General features: G+C 40.2%; 1 protein-coding gene across 1 annotated transcript in view; it reads right to left on the bottom strand.

Annotated features, from left to right (window-relative positions):
* The window catches only part of LOC136866682 (protein O-mannosyl-transferase TMTC1), a 1,311,158-nt gene that overhangs the window by 875,074 nt on the left and 412,594 nt on the right, over nucleotides 1-23,490 (bottom strand). The gene's annotated exons all lie outside the window — the stretch shown is intronic.

Below are 23,490 nucleotides of genomic sequence, written 5' to 3'. Positions count from 1 at the left end.
CAAATTTCGGCCACCCGAAAAAGTCTGTTTTCCGTTTTTTTCATACTTTCTTTCTTCTAATGCCCATCAATATGCAATAAATACCCCTTGACGTACGACGTGACGTCACATAACAAGCTTAAAACCACGCCATGACCTTCTCGAAAAATAACTGCGTGACAAAAGGGAATATATATACTTTTTTCCTCTGCACCTGACCATCGATGTTTATGCAAGGACGAGAGACTTTGCGCTAACGATAGTGGACAGTCGACGTGCATAACGCAGTTGACGCTTATTTGTTATAGCAGCAGAGCCCTTGGTGGAAGAATTAAGAACGAATTATGTCATAGTCACATGTAGTCAAAAGTACAACGAATCTGTGGTACCGTACTGTGTTAATATGCTAGTGGTTGTACGCATATCATCTATTATTATTATTATTATTATTATTATTATTATTATTATTATTATTATTATTATTATTATTATTATTATTATTATTATTATTATTATTATTATACGCTTCAGAATGTCTATCAATGAACTAAAATGGCCTGATCGAGAAACTGGAGGCCAAAGAACGGAACATTGTAGAAAGATCTTAGGTCCCGTCAAGGACAACGGGAAGTACAGAAGACGGCATAACGACGAACTGGACATCCACGTGGAGAAAATTACCAATACCATCCTAAAAATAAGAATTATCTCTCATGGGCATGTGACGCGAATGCACCCAACAAGAATGACCAACCGCATTATTACCTTCTTTCAGCAGAAGGAAACAAAAGAGGCTTGGTTAATTGAAAATGTAGGAATCTCAAATAATGACATCCAAGGGCGTGTGCCACTTAAGAAGAATCTTCAAGTTCTCCAGAGCTTCTGAGACAAGCCACAATTAAAACAGGATAGCTATGGGATGCAGTAGAGGAAAGAACGACACAGAGAATGCATTCGGAAGTACTGGTCAGACATCAAAGCCAGAAGTAGCCAGTTAAAATGATGTGGTCCGAAGTTGGCCGGTACGACATGAACGAATTAATGGATTATTATTATTATTATTATTATTATTATTATTATTATTATTATTATTATTATTATTATTATTATTATTATTATTATTATTATTATTATTATTTTACAAGCTTTAATTAATGCAGGGCATTAGCCTGTAAATCATAAATGTGTGTTTTGGGGGGTATTTAATATTCTGAGAGCCTTCGAATATGAGACGCAATAAGAAACCCGAGTGTGATGACCAGTCAAACCAGGGTAATTTAACACAATTCTTCAGAACTCCTACACATATATACCGAGATCAAGTATCGCAACTCGATTATTTATAGGTATCAGGTTTGTGGGATTCCTGCTGGCGCCTAACTGTTTGGGCTGACTTCTCAATTCAGAGAAAATATCTGCACCCCTGATAAGCAACCTCTACACCACAGGACCGGCAGTTCTACCCTTGTGGTGTTAGAAAAAAAAAGTAACAACATTAAACAATCAGTTCGGATGACAACAGTCCTGAACCCTCGATGAATGAGAGGCGCTCTAGATAACTATTGTTTGTTCGCGTGCCAGAGAGCTCTACCACAGATGGATCAACGGACTTCCAGAGCGTTGTTGATTGGAACTATCCGTGATTATCTCGGTTCATCTTTCTTCATGTAGTGGCACTTCTCATTGCAGAGAAGAAATCTAACAAAACTCTACTTCTTATATTTGTATAACCTACAGGGTTACATTTCACAATATGGAGACAGAAGCTTATTTTATTTATACAGATTGCTGGACATCCCTCTGTCGTTACGTATATCGCATACTGAGAATTATAAGGCCACATCTCAAAAAAAAATCGTTTTATTCAAGTAATAATATCATCTACTCATGTTCTATTTAGAGTAACATTGCCATACCTGTATTTTGTTTTTCCACCTGAAGGCAGAAAATTCCTTATAACATTTCGGTTTCTTAATCTTAGTGATGAGAACAATACAGCCACATTTGACAAATGGCTGTATTATACTTGCATTCCATATTAACTCACAGTTGTGCAGGTACGTATCTTAAGTTGTGGCATTATTACACTCACATTTCTGAGTGGAGGGCTCTTGATGCTACAATGTAAATACAGTTTCCTTATTGTCATTAATAATGTACATTGAACTGGAGGGAATCCCTTAGTGACTCTAGTAGAGAAACTTCTGTGCGTTGTGTTCATCAGTTTTGCCTTATTCTGTGATTTCAGATGTATCAAAATGGACATGAACAATACAGGATCATCCCGTATAAGGAAAATGATGATGGCGGTGCTCAATCCTGCTGAAAATTGTGATTCAGAGGTAAGCAGCCACCTGTAAATATAATGAAAATTATATCCGGGATTTATCATAGCTGCAACTGGAAGTATATGGGTTTAAGTTGATTGTTTATTTTAATATATTTAGTGTACTACTGAAAACTTGAAACCAAAACTGGAAGCAGTAACTTTGTACCCTGTTGCTGTTTTTCGTACTCGTACATTTCTTAAATATTCATGAAACTCTGAGGGAACGGAGAGCGTACCTAAGGCTGATTAATTTGTTATAGATTGTTGAACACCAACATATAACTGAACTTTATGAGATGCCAAGTATTCTTGTAGCACCTACAAAGGACCAAAGCGACTTCGATATTTTAAAACCAGATAGGGACAGTGATTATTTACAGGCGAGTTGAATTCAGAAATCTAACATTCATTGGAAAAATTGCCTGGGTAGTAATATCTGTGCAAAACAAAATAATGTTAGCTTTTATGTTTTGTTACTTGTAGCTAAATGCTGGTGAAGAAAAGGTTTACACTGATCTCGTGCCTGTGAAAGCAGCTCATCTCCCTCAGAGTATCAGATTACCACTTGCAACATACACTAACTGTGAAGGGACGAGTGAATCTTTGTGCAATACTAACACTATGGCCTCAGAGGTACATTATTATAAATAACATGATATAGGCAGTTCTTTCAAATTAAGTCATTACAAGTAAAAGAAATACAGAGGGTCTATTTTTTCTCTTTTGCAGACCAATTCACAAGAAAAGAATGTCGATCGAGGGAAGCAGAGTTGGACGCTGGAATAGTTTGTTGGTGATATATCAAAATTAGTACATTTTGAAGAGCGAGATGTGCCTGAAATGGAAACAACTGAGGATTCTACCGAGAGTGAACATGCAACACTTCGAGTAGAAAGTAAAGTAACTGACAGATCGCAGAGCAAGAAGAGGAAACGTCAGCCAGATTTATGGAAAGCGAACATAAATAAATAAAGAGTAAATTTTGATCAGACATACCCCACTGTAACCAATAAGGAAATAGTTGCCAAGTCAATTAAAGGTGTTTGTGGGGAAAAGTGCCGTCTTCAATGTACCACCAAAATTACAGAGGAAAGACAAGCAGAAATCAATGAAACTTACTGGAAATTAGAAGACCATGGCCTGCAGAGTAATTTTGTGATCAGTCACTCCCAAAAAGTGCAACCAAGGTACAGATATTCAAAAGAAGGCAGCCAGAGGGGATGTAATATTGTGTACTATTTCTTTGTAGACGGAAATAAAATAAGGGTCTGTAAGCATATTTTATGAAAACTCTTGATGTAGGAGATAAGTTCATAAGGAACTTCTGGAATAAAGTTGACGAACATGGAGTTTTAGAGAAGGAAGAGAAGTTGATTAGGCGTTGAAGGAACAGGTTAGAAACCATATACACTCGTTCCCCAGAACAGAGTCTCATTATCATCGAGCTCAAACAAATAAAGAGTATCTAGATGGGAGCTTAACAGCTGCTGAGATGTACCGACTGTATCTGGAAAATCAAACCAAAAGCGGACTTCCTTCAGTTAAGCTCAGTTTATATAGGGAAATTTTCAATACAGACTTCAATCTTTCTTTTTTGTGGCAAAGAAAGATCAGTGTGCCCTCTGTGAAAGTTACAAAAATGCCAGTGATGAAGAAAAGGAACAGAAACGAGCATTGTATGAAGATCATTGCAGAAACAAACTTCTAAGTAGAGAAGAGAAGTCCAAAGATAGTGTTCTTGCTAAGGAAGGGTCATTGACTGTATCATGCTTTGATTTACGGGCAGTCCTTCAAGCACCATTTGGTGATATTTCAGTTTTGTACGATAAGAGAAAGTTGAATTGTTATAATTTTACTGTCTATGATATCGTAAAGAAGGAAGGTTACGGTTTATTTTGGAACAAATCAATAGCTAATCGTGAAGTCAATGAAATTGGAACTTGTGTTTTGACTTTTCTAGAAGAACATTGCCAGAATCAACGTGTTGTATTTTATTCAGATAATGCTGGTGGACAAAATAAGAATAAATTTATAGCATCTTTGTACCTCTTTGCTGTACAGACCATTAGTACTCCACAAATTACCCATAAATATTTGATAGCTGGACATACAAAGTACGAAGGAGATAGTATGCATTCTACAATCGAGAAGCAGAAAGCAAGGAGTTTGAAATTAGGGCCAATTTATACACAACACAGTGGGTGCCTCTGATACAGTTAGCTAAGGAAGAAGCCCTACGTTGTAAGAGTGCTTGCGACGGAGGATATTAAAGATTTTAAACAACTGGCGAAGAATATGGGAAAGAATTTCACAGTCAACGAAGATGGCCAGAAAGTGAACTGGAATTCCCTCAAAATCATCGAAACAAGAAAGGATTCACCCAATGTTCTGTTCTACAAAACAGACTACGAAGACCAGGACTTTAAAACAATACACGTAAGAGGAAAACTGCGAGGACGTCCAAGATTACTACTTCTGGAACAGGCTTATTCATGTCCACCCAAAATATCTTTGAGCAAGCTTAAGGACCTCCTTGACTTGTGTTCAACTGGTGTCATTCCTAGAGTTCATCACCAGTTCTTTCATACCCTACAAGCTCATGATCAAAATGAAGAGACAAACAAGCGTATCTTACGGAAGCTGATTACCAATGTGAGGAGCTGTAGAATTATATTGACAAAATGTTTGTATTTTGAATACTATAAAATTGGTTTTGTTTAAGTTATTATGTTGTATATGTTGCAGAATGTGTGCTTGTGATCATTATGCAAGTTGGTATTCATACTTTCCAATACAATTACGAAATTATGTTAGTGAATCTTCTGCTTTGCTGGTATAAGGTCACAAGTGCAAATTTTATTAATAAGAATCAGATTATCTCACATACAATTACATAAATCAAAGCATACGTATACCAAAGTAAAAAGTGTACATACCGAAGTAATTATAATAAACAGTTACTTTGATTTATGAATAATCCGATTTTATATACAAGAAGCAAACTTTCAAATCTCCCCCCTGTAAAATTTACCTTTTTAGAGTTGTGGCCGTGTTATTCTCAGTGTGCGATATGAACGTAGTGATTCGTCGGGACCGTTTACTAAATAGCCGACGACTGCCCGTGGACCCGGGTCTATTGGCACATTACTATAAAATGACTTCACATTGAAGCCTTCACAAGCTATTACAGATGTCAGGAATGTTTTACGTCATTCTCTCCAGCGCGCGCCAACACAGTGCCGTCTTTCGCAGTGCAGGCGCCTGATTGAAAGATCGACTTCCAATCAAAGGAGATTCGATCGATCGACTAAACAAGGAGTGAGCCGTGCTCGGCAGCAATTCATACAAGGGAATACGGAACAAAGGGTTCGCCGTCTCTCTCGGACGGAAAACGGATAATTAAAAGTTTTCTTAATAACTTGGCCACAAACAGCCACAGTTTCAGCGAGAAAAGGGTGATGAAACTCGAGTATGTTTACATCTTGAGAAACTGCACTTCTAGCAGAGCTCTCCAGACTTTAAAACAAAGAGAACCCTTTCAGTTAATGAGAATTTCTTCTTCTTTGCTACAGTTCAGAATATTGCGATGAACTCAAGTCCTCCTTCACTGATTTAAGACGGCATACTTATTATTCTTCAAAATCGGCAGACTCTTACGAAAACTGCCAATTGAAGGGAGCAATGAACAAAGCGCGATCAGTTCACATAATTATAATGTTAGAACGTTAGAACAACATCCATGTTCTAGTTCTTCAGGGACTAAAAGGTAGGCAAACCGGTGGAATCACCTGCCTGCTGAAGCCGAGATTTCACCCATTCACTGTGGAATACAAGACACCTGAGATGATAGTAGTTAAAACAAGTTTGTGTTGAATCATATATGTGTATTTCCAGCCGTGGTATAGAGATGAGGATATTATAGATGTCATTAGTATTGGACTCAACAAGGTGGGGACAACAGGAACTGGTTATACTCGCGGGAGACCTTAATTGCAGAGTCGACATTGGACAATACTAAGTCAGAGGTAGTCCTCGGATTCCTTCAAGGAGAAGGTCTGAGCCTGATCAACTCTTACACAGAGAAGACATACATCTCTCACAACGGGAGTAGCACGATTGATTTGATATTCTCAAATATGAAGAAAGTGACAAACGTAGTGCAAAGAATACAGAACAATGTCGTCAGGAAGCATCTACCTGTATTGACAAACTTTACTGTACAGCAAAGCATTCCTACCACATCTCACACCATAAAATGGACCAGATCACTGGATGTACAAACGATCGAGGAATCCACCCCTTTAATCACAAAAGCAATACAGCTCATACAGCATGGACACATAGACACCGCTCTACAGGAACTAGAAATCATACTCAGCGCAACGACAGTAGTACCGGCATTTAAGAGGAAAGCCAAGCTCGGTTCAACGCAGCCTGTTACCAGTCCAGGAAAACAACGATTCAATCTCTGCACGCAGCGTTAATGTCACCCTGTGAAGCCTCTCTGCGCGAATACTCCAGGAAAAGACAGAGTTACAGAGCGCTGATCAGAGAAACAAAAAGGAAATATTTTGAGGAAACAGTGGAGAGGCTTGTAGAAGAAGCTAAGAAGAACCCCTTCAAGGTCTTAAAGCCGAGGATTCCAACCTTCCCGAGAGACATTCCAATGGAGATCTTGCACGACCACTTCAGTAAAGTGTTACAGTCTAAAGACTGCAATGCTACTGTTGGCCAAGGAAATGTGAGAAGCACTGAGTTATTCACTCAAGAAGAGATAGTAGAAGTAATTGCAACACTGAAACCCAATAAAGCCTGTGGACATGAGTGGATTTTTAGTGAGTACCTGCAGAGTTCAGCTCAAATATTAGAAAAAAGCATGTACTGTGCTGTTTAATGAATGTCTCCAGCAGGGGAGAATTCCGGACAAGTGGAATATTTCGAGGGTTAAAGCCCTGTATAAGGGTAGATGGGACCCGAGTAATCCTGATTCATACAGAGGTATAGCGCTAGAATGTACTTTATATAAAGCCCTGGCGAAACTTATGAACTTGAAACTGACAGTCATAGTGGACAAGTGTATCCCAGAAGAACAGTTCGGTTTTAGCAAACGTCAATCGACAATCCAAGCAGAACAATGTCTACAGAACGACATAAATGACGCCCTTCGACATCCAAAAGGGAAACTACACGTTATCTTCGTTGATTATACCAAGGCATTCGACACCATCAACAGAACGAAGCTAATGATGAAACTCGTGCAACTCGTAGAAGAGAATTCCTATACGATTCTGGTGGAAAACATACTTTCGAAGAACTATATTGAAGTGGACGACGCACTTATTACCTCTAACCCGGTCGACCAGACGACGGGAGTCTTACAAGGGGACCCACTTAGCTCCCCCCTATTCAACATTGCTACATACGGCGTGTTACAGGCAATGAAGACAGAATACGTAAAGACGCGGATGATACGGCCTTGGTTTCAACATCGATCACTTCGCTACAAAAAGCATTCGATCTCCTAGTGGACTGGGCGAATGACAACGATCTCCAACTCAACAGGCTGAAGACGGTGAAAATCACCTTCAAGAAGGGAGGACGGTAAGTAGCAGAGGACGTAATATACTTAGGCCAGCAAGCATTAAGCAATGTGAACAGATAATAACTCTTCAGGCACAGGGGAGAACATTTTCTGCACATGTTAAAAATAGAGTGGCCGCAGCTCTGATTGCAATAAATGATATCAAACATATCAGGAAGATTTCACTCCGAACAGCGATGGGACTATTTAAAATTAATGTCACACCCGTAGCTACGTATGGGTTGCAGTTAATCTGGGAATGCCTTACAAAATCGCACTTGAAAAACATCGAAAATGTTAAGGCCACGTATATGAAGCGTGTCCTCAAGGGTGCTCAAATACGTCATCCTCGTGTCGGTAGATTTACTGGTACGTAAAAGAACTCGCGGCATGAAACCTTAAAATAGCAACTTAAGATAAAATATAGGAACTAAATTCCGGCACCTTGGCGTCCTTCAAAACAGTAAAATTAGTTAGTGGGACCTAAAGCAAATATTATTATTATTATTATTATTATTATTATTATTATTATTAAATGTTTTATATATTAAATACTAAGAATGATGTCAGTTACACTAGGACATAATGCACTACACGCAATTGTGTGATCAGAGGAAGTACTTATTATTATAAAACTTAGGTTTATTCAGAAATGTATTGCTGTTCTCTAGCAGTGTTTTTATTTAATGTTTCTTCCCTAGGTTTAAAATATCTTATCGTTGAATTAAATACTGTTTTTCTTAGTTCTACTCCATAGTAGTAGTTCTAGAAGGCAACATCCACTCCAGGGAAATTTCTCGGAAGAAGAATATTATTAAGCGAAATGTGCATATAATGTGCTTACACATGTTACACTCACGTTTCATTTGCTTCCACACCCCGAAACTTTGTTAGTTTAATGATCCCCTGTCCCCTGTAGACGCAGATAAAATACTGAATATGCACTACCATTTTCTTAGATAAATCCTGTTTTTTGTTTAGGTTCCTGTAAATGCGTCACGTAAATAAAAACTGGTCGGAGACGAATAGACAGTTATGTTGTGTTCCGTTATCTAGAAAAGGCATAAGCTGAAAAGTACTGAGGGAGTGTGGAATCAGGGCTAAGATTTTAAAGGTATTCAAAAAATTTACAGTATAATGAAAATCGAGTCTCCTGAGTGGTTCAGACGGTTGAGGTGCTGGCCTTCTGACCCCAACTTGGCAGGTTCGATCCTGGCTCAGTCCGGTGGTATTTGAAGGTCTTTCTTTTTCCTCTGGTGTTCGGAGACTATTTCTCCGTAAGCTGGCAGTCTAAGATGTAGGCGGAGATCTCCCAAATGCATCGTTTCGCTGCACAACTCGTAGATCAATCTGGATGGGTAAAATTTGGAGACGCCGAATTTTCTAAACCATATGATTGGAAGACGAGGACCAAATGAATGGCCGCCACGATCTCCGGACATCGTGCACCTTGAAGTTTACCTATGGGGACATTTGAAATCTGTTGACTATCAGGTGAAAGTCAAACATGTCGCATTTAGCCACATGCCGCCAGGCTTCTTGCGAAATTTTCAACAAAATGGTGCTAACGTGTTGATCTAAGTCTGCTATCTAATGTGCGAAAATATTGAGAACGTTCTGCAAAGTTGTATTACTTAGTATTACCATTTAATATGTCCGGCTCCGTGGCTAAATGGTTAGCGTGCTGGCCTTTGTTCCGAAGGGGTCACGTGTTCGTTTCCCGGCAGGGTCGGGAATTTTAACCATCATTGGTTAAATTTGCTGGCACGGGAGCTGCGTGCATGTGTCGTCTTTATCATAATTTCATCCTCATCACGACGCGCAGGCCACCAACGGGCGTCAAATCAAAATACCAGCACCTGGCGAGCCGAACATGTCCTCGGACACTACCGGCACTAAAATCCATACGTCATTTAATTTTATTTTACAATTTAATATAAAAACTGAAATTTACTGAAACGAAAAATATTTTCTAAATATTGGATGTATATGTGGAACCATCGCAGCGTTAATGATTTTAATATTCTAATAACATTGTCCCTGAATTACTTCTCGTGCTTCTTGATTTCATTATTCTATCGTCTCCCTTCTGCAGTTTTAGATGTCTGTAATTTATTGCTTCTATTCTGCTTCTGTTCAGACGTACTAATAAAATGAGGTCCTTGAGAAATCTGTGTTCCATGAGATGTTAACAGACATAAACATCAGTTAAATGGAACGACGATGAGTAATGAGAATGTTTGTTCTACAACTTGAGAATGCTTTGTGTAAATTTAAGCCTATTACAACAGCACTCTCTAAAATGAAACTTCCAGCAAAATTCATCCCACGGAGAGTGTTTCTCCACAAACGGTTACCAATGATCGAGAGAGCAATATATCTGAGTTCAGTCAAATTCTCCTCTATTTTCTACTAGAGACCTTTATTGGTCCATATAAAACCGGTTTATTGCAAATAAGTACATATTTCTTACAAAGGACCTAATGGTGTCCTCCGTGTACCTTTGCGTTGGTTTGGGTATGATAGAGGGAACGGATAAGGCGATAAGGCCCTCAAGGGTATATAAGCTCGTGAACACCCAGTTCTAATTCATATCCAGACATGCATAAATAATTCAAAATTATTTCCTTTGTTTCGGCCTCATTTCGTTAATCGATCGAAAGCATTCCACTTATATCGAAGCTCCGAACACTGACATCTGCTCGTTTCGACTGTGCAGGATGCACACTGGAGACTGTGCTACGAACCTGAAGACTATATGCATGCGTATATATGACATCATGGTTTATGCACAGTATGTAGGGCTAGTTGAAATACCCAATACAACCCGCGGACCAACAGGTAGCTCAATTCCTGGGGGCTTTAATATACTGGAACACCCTCTCTCCAGGGATCATAAATATGCTATGGGGGAAGACCTCAACGGTTTCTACGGCGGAGAAGATGTTCGGTACGGTGGAGATGGCGGAAGGGGAAAACCCGTAACGTCTGTACACCACAGGAGCGGCTACAAAAAGGCATTTGACTCCATGTTAATGGCGGCCTAATTTGAAGGTAATAAATGCCTATGGGAGTGGCGAACCCATCGTACGAACAGCCTATAAAATGAGTGCGAGTGAATCGAGGCCTCGGAAAATGCTATTGCGTCCCCCTGAAGTGACGCGCAGTTCCCGATGCTCTGGGGGAACTGTGAGAAATGGGCTACCATACATCACCAGAATCGGTATCATCAATATCATGACTTTCAATGACAAGGCAGATTTTAACAGAATAGCGGTAATATGTTGATCAATATTTCCAATCTAATGGCCAACATTTTGAGAACTTTCTGTCAAGTTGTATCATTTACTATGTCTCGGCTGCACTCCTTTTGGTCCAACGGGTTTGATTCCAGACCGGTTGGGGACCTTCTTTTCCTAGTGGCTTTACGTCGCACGGGCACAGATAGGTCTTATGGCGACGATGGAATAGGAAAGGCCTAGGAGTTTGAAGGAAGCGGTCGTGGACTTAATTATGGTAGAGCCCCAATATTTGCCTGGTGTGAAAATGGAAAACACAGAAAATAATATTCAGTACTGCCAACATTGGGATTCGAACCCACTATCTCCTGGATGCAAGCTCACAGCCGCGCGCCTCTAACCGCACGGCCAACTCGCCCGGTGGCTGGGTATTTTAACTTTCATTGGTTAATTCCTATGGCTCGGGGACTAGGTGTGTGTGTCGTCTTCGGCATTAGAATGCATCATTAATAGTGTCCAATCCTCGCAGACCGCAGGTCGCCTGTTAGGGGTCAGTTCGAAAGAATTGCACGAGGCCTCTTCGGAGTCACACGCCATTAATGCTTACTTAGTATTACCATTTAATATGTAAATTTAAATATACTGAGATGGAAGAAGGTTTTCCATATGTATGGAGACTTTCGAACTCAAGACACCACACTTGTAAAACTAAAGCTGTATCAATTATTACGCTCTTGTACATTGAGGTGCACGCTACTCTCGACTGCTGTCCCTCACTTTGAAAGTATTTAAGGCACAAAGTATTGGAGTATTCAGTACACCACTTCTGCCAGACTCAAAGCTCCACCGAGGAGTCATATCAAATAAGTGCTTCTCTGAAGCCCACTATAAGGCACGTAAATCCGCTAAAGACGCATCTACTCGTTTCAGTGCGGCACATGGATTGTCACACCACACTGAACTTCTGAGAAATACACTTCCCCGCCTGGAGCCATGACACACAATTAGCATAACCTTAATAGAGATATCTTTTACATTTATTTTGATGAGCGAGACCTTAAAAACTGAAACGGAATATCTGTGTTACCTCTGAGCATGCATATTGTGAAAACAAGCCGGGATGTATAACGTAATTGAGAAGGATATTTCCAATCATGTTCTAGTAGAATAGCTCTTTTCTTTGTCCGTCTAAATAAATAAAAAATGGAAAAACTGTTCAGTCAATTAAACCTAATCTACTAGTCCATGCATTACCTGCCATTATCCCATTACTTTTATTTATTTATTTATTTATTTATTTATTTATTTATTTATTTATTTATTTATCTGGGATTTGCACTCATGGAAGTGGCGCCATATGTTGACACACTTCGGCTGTTGAGCCAAGCTCTATATTCGAGAGACGAGTGGGTTCGAACACCACTGTCGGCTGTCTTGAGAACAGTTTTCCACTGGTTCCATTCTCACATTCCAGGCAAATGCCGGGACTGTTCCTATTCATAGGCTACAGTCATTTACGAAGCGTATTACGTCTTTTCTGTGATTAAATGGAGAAATTAGGATGGCTGAGTTTTTTTTTACAATTTTGTTTTTCGTCGCCCAGACACAGATAGATCTTATGTCAACAATGGGATAGGAAATGGCTAGTAATATGAAGGAAGGAGAACCCACGGAAAACCTCATTCAAGGCTGCTGAGAGTGGGGTTCGAGTCAACTATCTCCCGAATGCAAGCTCACAGCTGCGCCCAGAAATAACTGGAACATACTCAAGATTAGTGGTTTAATAATGAAACTGCCTCTCGGTTCCTGTACCTCTGCATTATGTGGTACATATATAAATAAGGAATTGGCGTATTTTCTTTTGCTACCGGTTTAACGTGGCACTAATCTGTTAGGATTTTGCGATAATAGGGTAGGAAAGGGAGAGGACTTCTACTACTGTTTTTTTTCTTTCCTCCCCTGAAGGGAGAGGTGGGCTTCCCGGACTCTTACGCTGTCTGTTAACCCAGACGATTTGTATCGGAAAAGAAGATGTGCGCGGAGATGAGAGAGTTGGCGGCCGTGGCCTACTATACCAGGAACTGTCCCGGCTTTCGCCTTAGTGCGGGAGAATGGAAAAGCATGGAAAACCATTCTCAGGACATCCGACAGTGGGGACTAGCCCCTCTCCGTCTTCCGAAAACAGAGGCAGAATAGAGTCACGGACACCCCTCATCTGCTCGGTTGGACGGTCGGAGTGAGAGCTGTCGGACCACGGATCACCCGTGGCCACTTGTGGGCTGATCCCCACTCTGCATCCGGCGACCAGGGAAAGGACTGAGAAAGAAGCAGACGTGCCCTTACTTAAAGTTCAGATCCAGTATTTATGTGCTGTGAGAGTGGGGAAAACGGGAAACAATTTTCGGAGTAGCTAATGTTGGAATCTGAATGCAGCATCCAGCTCACAACTATATGGTCTCTAACATGCTGCCAACCGGAAATTAGCAGCAAAACACTGGCACATTACAATCACTTTAATCTCACAAACCAGACGCAATAATTTGCTGTTCATGTGGTTCACTTTCCAAATTCCTTTTTTATTTCCTTTACTCATTCCTCTCTTTCTTTGTCATTTGGACACTGAATTATTAATCTAGAAACCATGTTTATGATACTAACCGAATCATATATTAATCGATGTATTCTCGGAGAGCACTGGCCTATTATTATACTATATTAAGGTTATTTTCAAACTGAAGTTCCAATTGAAATAATTTCCTCTGAAGGAAACGAAAAAAATCTGTAGTGTCCAATCTTTGATACAGTTATAGATGTTACTTCACCGTAACAGTATTGTGGTCTTGAATTTGGACGAATGCCAATGTATAGTGCTAGTGCCATTGGAAAGACTTCCTAAATATACATGAAAAGTATCCTGTTTGGAACACTGCCCGTGCCTGCATTGTTGGGGTTATCTGATATATATATAGTTATTACTGCAGTAGCGTTCCACGAACATGAGTGATCACACTACAACGGAATATTCACTTTCGATTTTATTGGCTTCTATGATTCGTGACGTTTGAATGTTTGACCACCCACATTCTCATTGTTGACGGGTGCAAATTTTGGAAAGCTGAATATCTTCTTTACATGCAAGAAACTTTACTTAGAATACATAAATAATAGTAGTTACTAAGTCCAGTTACCATCGTTCTCTTCGATCCACGAGGCATCGGGTTCGAATCGCACCCAGTCCAGGGATTTAAACTGCGTATGGTTAATTTGTAAGAGATACGCACGAGAAATGAATGCCAGGTAGGGAACTGGAACAGGTGCATCATTCAAGCATGTAGGATGTGTGTTCTGCCATGATGGTAAGCAAAATTCAATCACGCTGCAGTAAAGCCAATGCTGCAAATTCGCAATTGTGATCAACGGTGTTAAAGAAGTTAGATCTAGAGGGATATTTTTATATAGGTCCTTTCTCGGACCGACTTAATTCTACAGTAGTAAAAGCGAAGTGAACTCATGATGTCTTATTCATCCGTTGGAAGTAACGGACATAAAACTAGCGAGAATGAATGCAAATACAAACAGGTATGAACGATGGCAAGTTGGACCTCGGTTATGATGTCATGTGAGTTAAATGCAGGACGATAAGTTATTAACTGCGTCATCAGTCCATATACTGGTTTGATGTAGTTCTCCATGCCATCCTACCCTATGCTGCGTTCCTATAGTAGAATTAAAATTGAAACTAACAATCCCGTCTGTATTGCTGAGCTTAAACCCAAATTTATCGTTGCTATAATCCTATATAGGAACAACGGTCGCTGTTTTTTGAATTGTATAAACTACAGTAGCATAAGAATACATTTAACCCCTCAGCGTGGCAGGCATTTAAATAGCTTCCTACCCCGCGGCCGGATGAGATTTCAACTACGCGCGACTGCAATACATCGATTCACTTAAAGGGTTACTACAAGTATAAGAGTAGCCCGATTTTCGCGAAATTTGGAATACGTTATGACAGAACTATGTACATGCAGATAATTACATAATTATTTCACATCTCCTTAGTAATTTAGTTCCGTGTGATAGAGTTCGAAGCACTCTGAGACAGGGACTCAAGTCACACTCCTGGAAGCAGTACACTGACGTCTTCTTTTCGCCGTGTTTTGAACACAGGATACAATGTCTCTGAGGTTTGGATTTCCAACTCTTGGGTGCTAATTTCCTGATAAAATGTCTTTCCTGCAACCTTGGAACTGTATTATCTGATGCGCGCCGGCCTTGAATATTTCGTTCCCCTCCCGAGGGAGCGTATTTTGTAAACAAACCTTTCACCAGATGAACCCGGTAAGGTAATTGCTCAATATTTGTCTCTGTGACCTGTGTGAGTATTATTAGAGAATTTATCAATCAGAATTCACCGTTGAAAACTTCTCTTTGACCTGTATAATTATCTAGTCTCTTACACGAAATTTCCAAGTACTGTTTCCTCCTCAACGTCACTCTCATCATTTACCACTGCTACATCATCTATTTCATTATCACTGCTGCTTATACTGTCACTACTACTTCCGACTAAACTATCATCTGAATTATACAATATTTCAAGCACGTTACTGTCAGTCATACCACGGCTGAGCGCGGCGCGTCACACGGACTGATGAAGCTGCAGCGAGACCGAAAGCAACAGGACGAAACTGAATGAGGGGAATAACATTTATGACGAAACAAACCAACTCGATACATATTTCAGATAAAAGGTCGAGACATTTTCTTTCAAGCGAGATATATACCATGAACAACTGGTTCTCGTATCGTATGACAGAAAGCAGCACTAACTGATGCCTACACAGAGCGCTCGTGGAGAGTTACGAAAATATTACAAGCTGAGAAATAAAGACAAATATAATAAATAAACCGCACTCGCAATGTACAAATAGAGCAAAGAACATCACACGAAAAGACAAACTTCTCAGATCACCTTTCTTTATTTTATTCTGTGGGAAAGAATTAAGCAAACAGACTTTTAGAAAAGCAAGATATTAGTGCTCAGACTTATTTGACAAATAATTATCCTTGAAAAAACAACTACATCATAACAATTTTTCAATTCTTATTTACAACGCTGATAAACCTGAAAATGTCTTCTTGGAAACAAAACAATTTGCATATCAATAACTCCAAAACTCTTCGCGCTATAGCCGTAAATGTGAAACCATGTATGGGTCTATACCACGTATAGAGGTCGGCGGCTACGGAAGAAAAGAGGGTCTATACTGTGACCGTATCGGCACAATTAATATTTATTTCAAGTGATATGCTTGGTAAGGAAGCAGGCTGCAAGCTCTCTTTGTGTGGATGTTGGGAGTATCATCAGGTTGTGCAATATGACGCCCGCCAGAGAGGCGCCTTCACCCGCCCACTGGGTGGCTTAAAGAATCCCCGAACTAGGCACACGTCATAGAAGAAGCAGGAGAAGAACACTATTTAGCGACTCCATATTGGAAAACAAATGCAAGCGTACAGCAATGCCAAAGCGATCGGGCTAAATTTAATGCATTTTCGGCATAAATAAGGCGTGATTAACAAAACTGCACCCGTCAGAGCAGTGTGCTGAATTTTGGTGGAATTATAAAGTCAGGAGTTCTGATAGAAAATACTCTCCAAGCGAAAGGCGTTGGTAAACAACTTATATAACTCCGTTAGCGTACGTACGCCTAGTGAAAAACCAGATGCCTTCGGGGACTCCCTACTTCCCCTCCAAGATGATTAATTAATTACTACAGATCCGCCGAACATATCCAATTCCGCATGGCACAGCGCACTTGTGCATAACCAAGTCACACAGTCTAGCGTATTGCTAATTTCGACAGGCTGATTTATCCAGGAGCAGTCGAAATAAGAGTGGGGATTAGCTCACTAAACCGCCCCTACCACCGGGGCTAGTATAAGTTTTTGCACTTCCAGGGAGCTTCAGCATTCGTTGAGGAGCTTTCGACGGGAAACGACGGCCAGTTCGCTATCGAGTTACTGCGCCTTTGTATACTATGTGAACAAAGCGGGAGTGAAATTTTTCAGTTTTTTCGCTTATAATTTGTGATAGGCAACAGACGATTACGGTAATGAGATGTACTTAAGATATCGGTTGCAAAATAGACTAAGACTGCGTGAAATATGAAGTAGGATTTTGTATAACAACTACTTGATAGTACGCAGAATTTCTGTAGGAGAACATACAACTGTATAAATCCACGCTGTTTCCGAACAAAGCGCAGGTCAGATTATTAACTGATTAACAGGTAGTGAGGAGTGTTCCTGAACTATTAAACCATACAGAAGATAGGGATAGAAAATTCTGCATCTTGCGGATGCTGGGAACGCCCGGCTTAACCGTGTAATAGACTAGCTGAAAGTAGCCGATATAGTCATATCCATGCAACTGTCAGTGGGTAGACAAAGAAGTAATAGGAGTGAATGGTGACACGTGAGCAAGAAATCGATAAATTGTGTAAATTACAATCTAATTTCAGTGATCCGTGTGCTAAAAAGTGGTTTACGCGAGACAAGATATGGAACTTCTGAACTCCAGGACTACAGGATCCAGCGCCATGGAGTAATCCAACATGGGTAGGCCTCCGGAGCTTTCGGAGGGGGCCGAAGACATCAACCGTTGAGTACAAAGTCATGTTTCTTCTCCAATGCTAGTATTTCCCTTTGTAAATAACAGTCATGAAGTATAGGGTTAAAAATAACATTATAAATAGGCTTAATCCGCCTGAGAATGTTAGGGAATCCTTTTATTCATTTTGATTTTAATTAATTAGATATGGGAAGGGAGTGATCCTTTGTTTATGTATAGAATTTGGGACCCCTTTTAGTGGCTACATTTGCATGTTATCATATTTTGTTTATTTAGTGCTGAGAAGGAATTGAGGGGGAAAAGGAGTAGAATGCTATGTAGATTAATAATGTAGATCTCATCTGAGCTATTGCCTAAGTTACGCAGGGACTAGCGAGGTGACAGAGTCATCAACAAGTGCCCGTATCAAAGGAAAGGCTTGGGCTAGAATCAGCACTATGTTCGTAAAGATATAGTTTGTTGCATGATAATATAAGTTTTGGCTGTAACTGAAGATGCTCAAGGAATGACGTGCCGAGGTTTGAACCCATGTCCTCCACTACACTAGTGTGATTACATGTAGAAGGTCTGTTAGTGGTTTGGCAGGATTTAATAATGTTAATTAATTTTTATTTTTATCATTTTTATTTGTATTATTATTATTATTATTATTATTACTATTATTTTCTTAATGTAACTTGATCAGTGTTTTGATACCAATACATTTAAAGCAAAAGGTTAGAGGATTATTATTATTATTATTATTATTATTATTATTATTATTATTATTATTATTTTACCGAAGGTATTTTGATTGATGATTTATACCGATAGATTTCGAGCAATAGGGTAGTATCTGATAGGTACACACTCTCGCCTCAGAGGCGGAGAAATAGGAATATTGCTGTGGTCAGTGGCTGACGGAGGGTGGACTTTTGGAAGGAGAGAAGATACGAGTCGAAATCCAGACCTCCAGAGATATGAGAGAATGAAATGTGAATTAACGGTCGAATTCGAGAAATGATTCTCGTGTACTGAACGTACGTGGGCTGGTCCGAGCATTGAATAAAATGTGCCAGTTTCTAATGAATTAATTTGATGGACACAGAGAGAAAAAGCCTAGCGGGAATCAGGTTGAATGGTGTCTTTAGTCTCCGGACCGTGGGGACAAGTGTCAGTCATGAGTTATGGCTGAGAGGGGGGAGCGTCTGGAACAGGGAGGAATAAATACAAGCAGAAAGGTTGGTCGGACCAACCATCTGTTTTCTTTTGAGAATAAAGAAAGCAAGTGCTTTAATTGCCACGCCGTAGACCATGACCCACAGAGCAATATAAACGTTTATTTTTGTTATGACTGTTCTATACATGATTAGACTAATTAGGGCTTGATTACAGTACCCTGGATGGAGACGACAATAGTCTCAGGTTCAAACCTCGTGTGAGCACATCAGGGATCAACAGCTCGCTAAGACAGCGGGTTACAACGGGTTAATTACAGCCATTGTCTTTATTGATACATGTGTTTGATATATTTTCTTTTTCAGGATGTGTTTTTGTTGACTTATAATCGATGTCGATTTGAATCTAGACTTCGTGAAAGTCCACTGGTAGTGATTGCAAGTGATAGTTCGTTGTTCAAGTCTGTGTTTAATTTTATATGGAAGACTTGAGTCCATTTTTTTTCTTCTCCGTGACTTAGTGACGGATTTCTGATATGGTCAGAATGTTCGGATCAATTATGTTTTAATATTTACTTTAATGATTCCTAGAGTTAGCCGACCATTCAAAAAGCGGACATTTTTCTTTTGTGTAAATAGAGTCTAATGTGTAATACGGGATTCAGTCCCATGGAATACTCGCATTGGGGGAACATGGCTTGTTTTGTTTTTGTGAATATGGTAGGGTCATTTTATTGTGTATGTAGTACTCAGTGGTTTATGCTAAACCGGGTGATAGCACGCACAAAACAATCGCGATAATACACAAAACAATTTGTGTAGCATACATCCAAACTAATGTAATAGTTATGTAAGCAATATAGGACACCGGCAATTCAAAGTGATAGTATGTGAAAAGGTGAGATCATATTAACAACCTCTCGGTTATTCTCTGTTTTGGTAGAGAGGGATCTGGATATTAACGTCTGTGTCAAAAAGGAAAATTTATTGGATTAGAGAAAGTAACAGCTAACGTTGCCGTTCACATAGATTTTGTCTGTGGAATGTGGAGGTAACAGCGGATGTCAATGGCAGTACGGATTTTTCCGCTGCTGAAATAAGTGATTGCTTATATCAATTGTGTAAGAAGTATCAAGAGTGTATGTAAATTTTGTATATTTCACCGAGTGAATAGTAAATTGTTCTAAACCATTTCGTGCCTATCTACACCGAAAAACATGCATCCAGAATCCTCTTCCGTTCATTGTAGGCCTTTAAGATAGTTTATGTTTGATAGCCTCTATATGCCGCGAACGGTCTTCGGCCCTGAGGAGTCCGTGTTCAGACCTCAGGAACGGGAGAGTAGCTTTGATCTAGCTGAGTCGCATGGCCGATAACCTTTCATGTGAGTGGATTAAGTATACAATCCCAATGAGGGGAAATCGGCACAGACCAAAAAGATCTATTGACTATCGACTTCCGTGGAGCATGTCCCATGTGTTCGTGACCCGAAAGGGTTGGTTTGTTGTCACATGGTCCCATGAGTCATGGGGGACGGTGGGAAAGGTTCCAATACCACGTATAGAGGTCGGCGCTGAGGGGTTAAAGACGTTCGTTGACCACTCAGTATATCTGCGACAAGGCTTTAAGCATCGCAAAAAATAAATTCTCATCACTCTATGTTCCATCACATCGTCTACACAGTGGAAGGACACTTTAAAATATTGTTCTTGTGATGTAGCAGATAATCGTAGAAGGAGATGGGGAGTTCAAAAGGACCTAAGGACTGGCGAATCAAGCAGTTGTTTAATCAAGAATCTTGTTCTCCCGTTACGGGCAATGTGTACTAAACACAGAGCTCTCATAAATAAAAAGCACTCACCGGGACATCGTATTTCAAAAGTGCTGGGATTCCCCTGAGTATGGTCCACAATCACTGAGGATTCCACTTTTCATCACATTCTCAGGAGACATGTTTACGGCAAATGATATACATTTCTTTTTTTTTTTTTGATCACGAAAGTGCTTCTGCGATAACAGGTTATAAGGGATAATCTCTGCAGATTGTAAATTATGAGATGCTTCCTAGATGAGATAAAATATTAAGTGCGGCTGTAACCGTTGTTTAAAGAGCGAAATTATTGGTAATGCTTTGTATTGTTTAGTGATCAATAGGTAGCATCAACCTCTGATGAATATGAGTTAATGGGTTCGATCCCGGCTGTGGAGATCGACTTTTGAAAAGTGGGTAATAATCTTGGCACGCCATGTCATTGTCAGGACGTTAGAGATCTCTAATGGTGCACTCACCATTGCCTGAAAAAATTAACTTAGCCATAGAAGCTACACAAATGAGTTCCGTTTTCATAGCTAGATAGTAAGACAATAGGAACTTTTAAATTGGTAGGCAGGCCGTCTAAACTGTACTACCTCAGATAATCTGCAATCTCATACCTGAGGTTATGCGATTCACCATTATTCGTGTAGAAATTCGCGCATTCCTTGATAATGCTATTTACGTAAACTATAATCCAGCAATAACACACCAAACATGTCCCAGAACACAAGCACTTTCCTAGCAGACTGAGTCACTCTGAATTATTTTTTAGTGCGGAACCAGCATGTTTCCACTCCATTGAAGCCTGCTTGGTTTCAAACGCCCACAAGTCATCAGCAGTGACGATTCCTTTCGGAAAGTCATGTCCTTCTGCGGCGTAACGCGTTAAGTGATCCATGCTTGTCATTACTCGCAGGCCCTTGTGGTTGTCTGTCAGGTTTTCAGGTACCAGCGAGCACTAACTTTACGGAATTTCAACGTGTCATGAACAATGTCGTACACCGTACGATGGTGAACGTCTGCGGTAAGGTTTACAGATGCACAGGCCGATCATTCAAAATTGCTGCCTCAATGCGCGGACATTCTGCGGAGTTGAAGCTGATACCAGCCGTCTGGAGTGAGGGGAATCGCTAAGGTCCGCACGGCCTACTTAGAAGAATGCAAACCACCTGGAGACATTGCTATGGTCCAGACAGTCGTCCCCATACACGCCACGCATGTCCCTATGAATTTCAGTCAGTGTATGCCCTTTGCCCCACAACTATCGAACTATACTTTGCTGCTCTTCACACGTGCACCAGTAACATGCGCGCCATGTTTGTTCCGTAGTTCAGGCTTCCCTCGCTAGAGCTGCACAAGAAAAATAAAACCTCTGTAGCGCAAACATCAAACTATATGTGGCGAAACTACGTCATCCCTCCACCACAGGAATCTCAAGCGCAGCAGCTGGACCTCGTCACACTAGGCAACGCCGGTGAAAACGTGTAGACTGCCCGTCTTCTTTATGATTTGCATGGCAGCATAATTAAAACAATATATAGTAAACAAATACATCGAGTGCCTTTCTACATATTGTTATCTAAGGACGGTATTGTAGGAAACAACAATGTAAATTTCCGTACATTATAAACAGGCAGTTCTATTCAAATGTTGTGTTTACTGTAGCTTGCAAATACATAAGTGTAATGATCCCCACATATATCATCGTGAAATTTTAACATTTCAGCTGCAATACCAGGGGAGAAAAATTATTGTGCGTTAATTTCCGATCTGCCCTCGTACATCGTAGTTGCGCCTCGAAATACCGCTATGGTGTGGGGAGAAATACTATCCCGCAGTACGTGTATCAATAAGAAAAAAAATACATTGATATTAGTTCATGCAATACTGAAGCTTAGATGACAGAACCTTTCTGCTGAGAGTTCCAAGCTGAAATATTATCACATAGCGGTTTTTTTAGGAGTAACGACAATATGTAGACATACCGGGTACAATAACAGTATAAGCACAGCAAGAACACTGCCGGGCTGAATGGCTCAAGCGACAGAAGTGTTGGCCATCTGAGCCCAAACTGGTGGGTTCTGTCCTAGCTTAGTCCATGTGAGATGCTCAAATACAGCAGCTTCGTGTTGGTAGGTTTACCAGTAAGTAAAATAATTATATCGGGACAATATTCTGGCACCTTGATGTTCCCAAAAACCATAACAGTAGTTGAAATGAAATGAAATGGCGTATGGCTTTTAGTGCCGAGATGTGTCCGAGGATTTCGGCTGCCAGGGGCAGGTCTTTTGATTTGACGCCCGTACGCAACCTGTGCCTCGTTATAAGGATGAAATGATGATGAAGACGACACATACACCCAGTCCGCGTGCCAGGGGAATTAACCAATTATAGTTAAAATTCCCGACTATGCTGGAAATCGAACCCGGGGCCCCTGTGACCAAAGGCCAGCACGCTAACCATTTAGCCATGGAGCCGGACATAAAAGTAGTTAAAAATGATCCATCAAAGCTAAATCTTTGTATGAAAAAAAAAACATTTAGTCAGCATGACTCTAAAGCGTGGCTGAGTGGCTGTAAACAATTAAATTATTGGTACCACCTTTTATTTTCCGAAAGAAAGTAACGTATGGGACACGCATGGGTACGACGATTTGAATAACATTTATAAAGCAGATAAAGACACAAGTATAAAATAAGCTTCAGTTATCTAAAAAAAAATACGCGAATTGAGTTTTGTTTAACGGAGCAGCATA

The sequence above is a fragment of the Anabrus simplex genome, chromosome 3 (assembly GCF_040414725.1).
Source record: "Anabrus simplex isolate iqAnaSimp1 chromosome 3, ASM4041472v1, whole genome shotgun sequence".
NCBI classification, from domain to species: Eukaryota; Metazoa; Arthropoda; class Insecta; order Orthoptera; family Tettigoniidae; genus Anabrus; species Anabrus simplex.
Note: the sequence above shows the minus strand (reverse complement) of the source record. Positions and strands in the feature narration are given on the sequence as shown.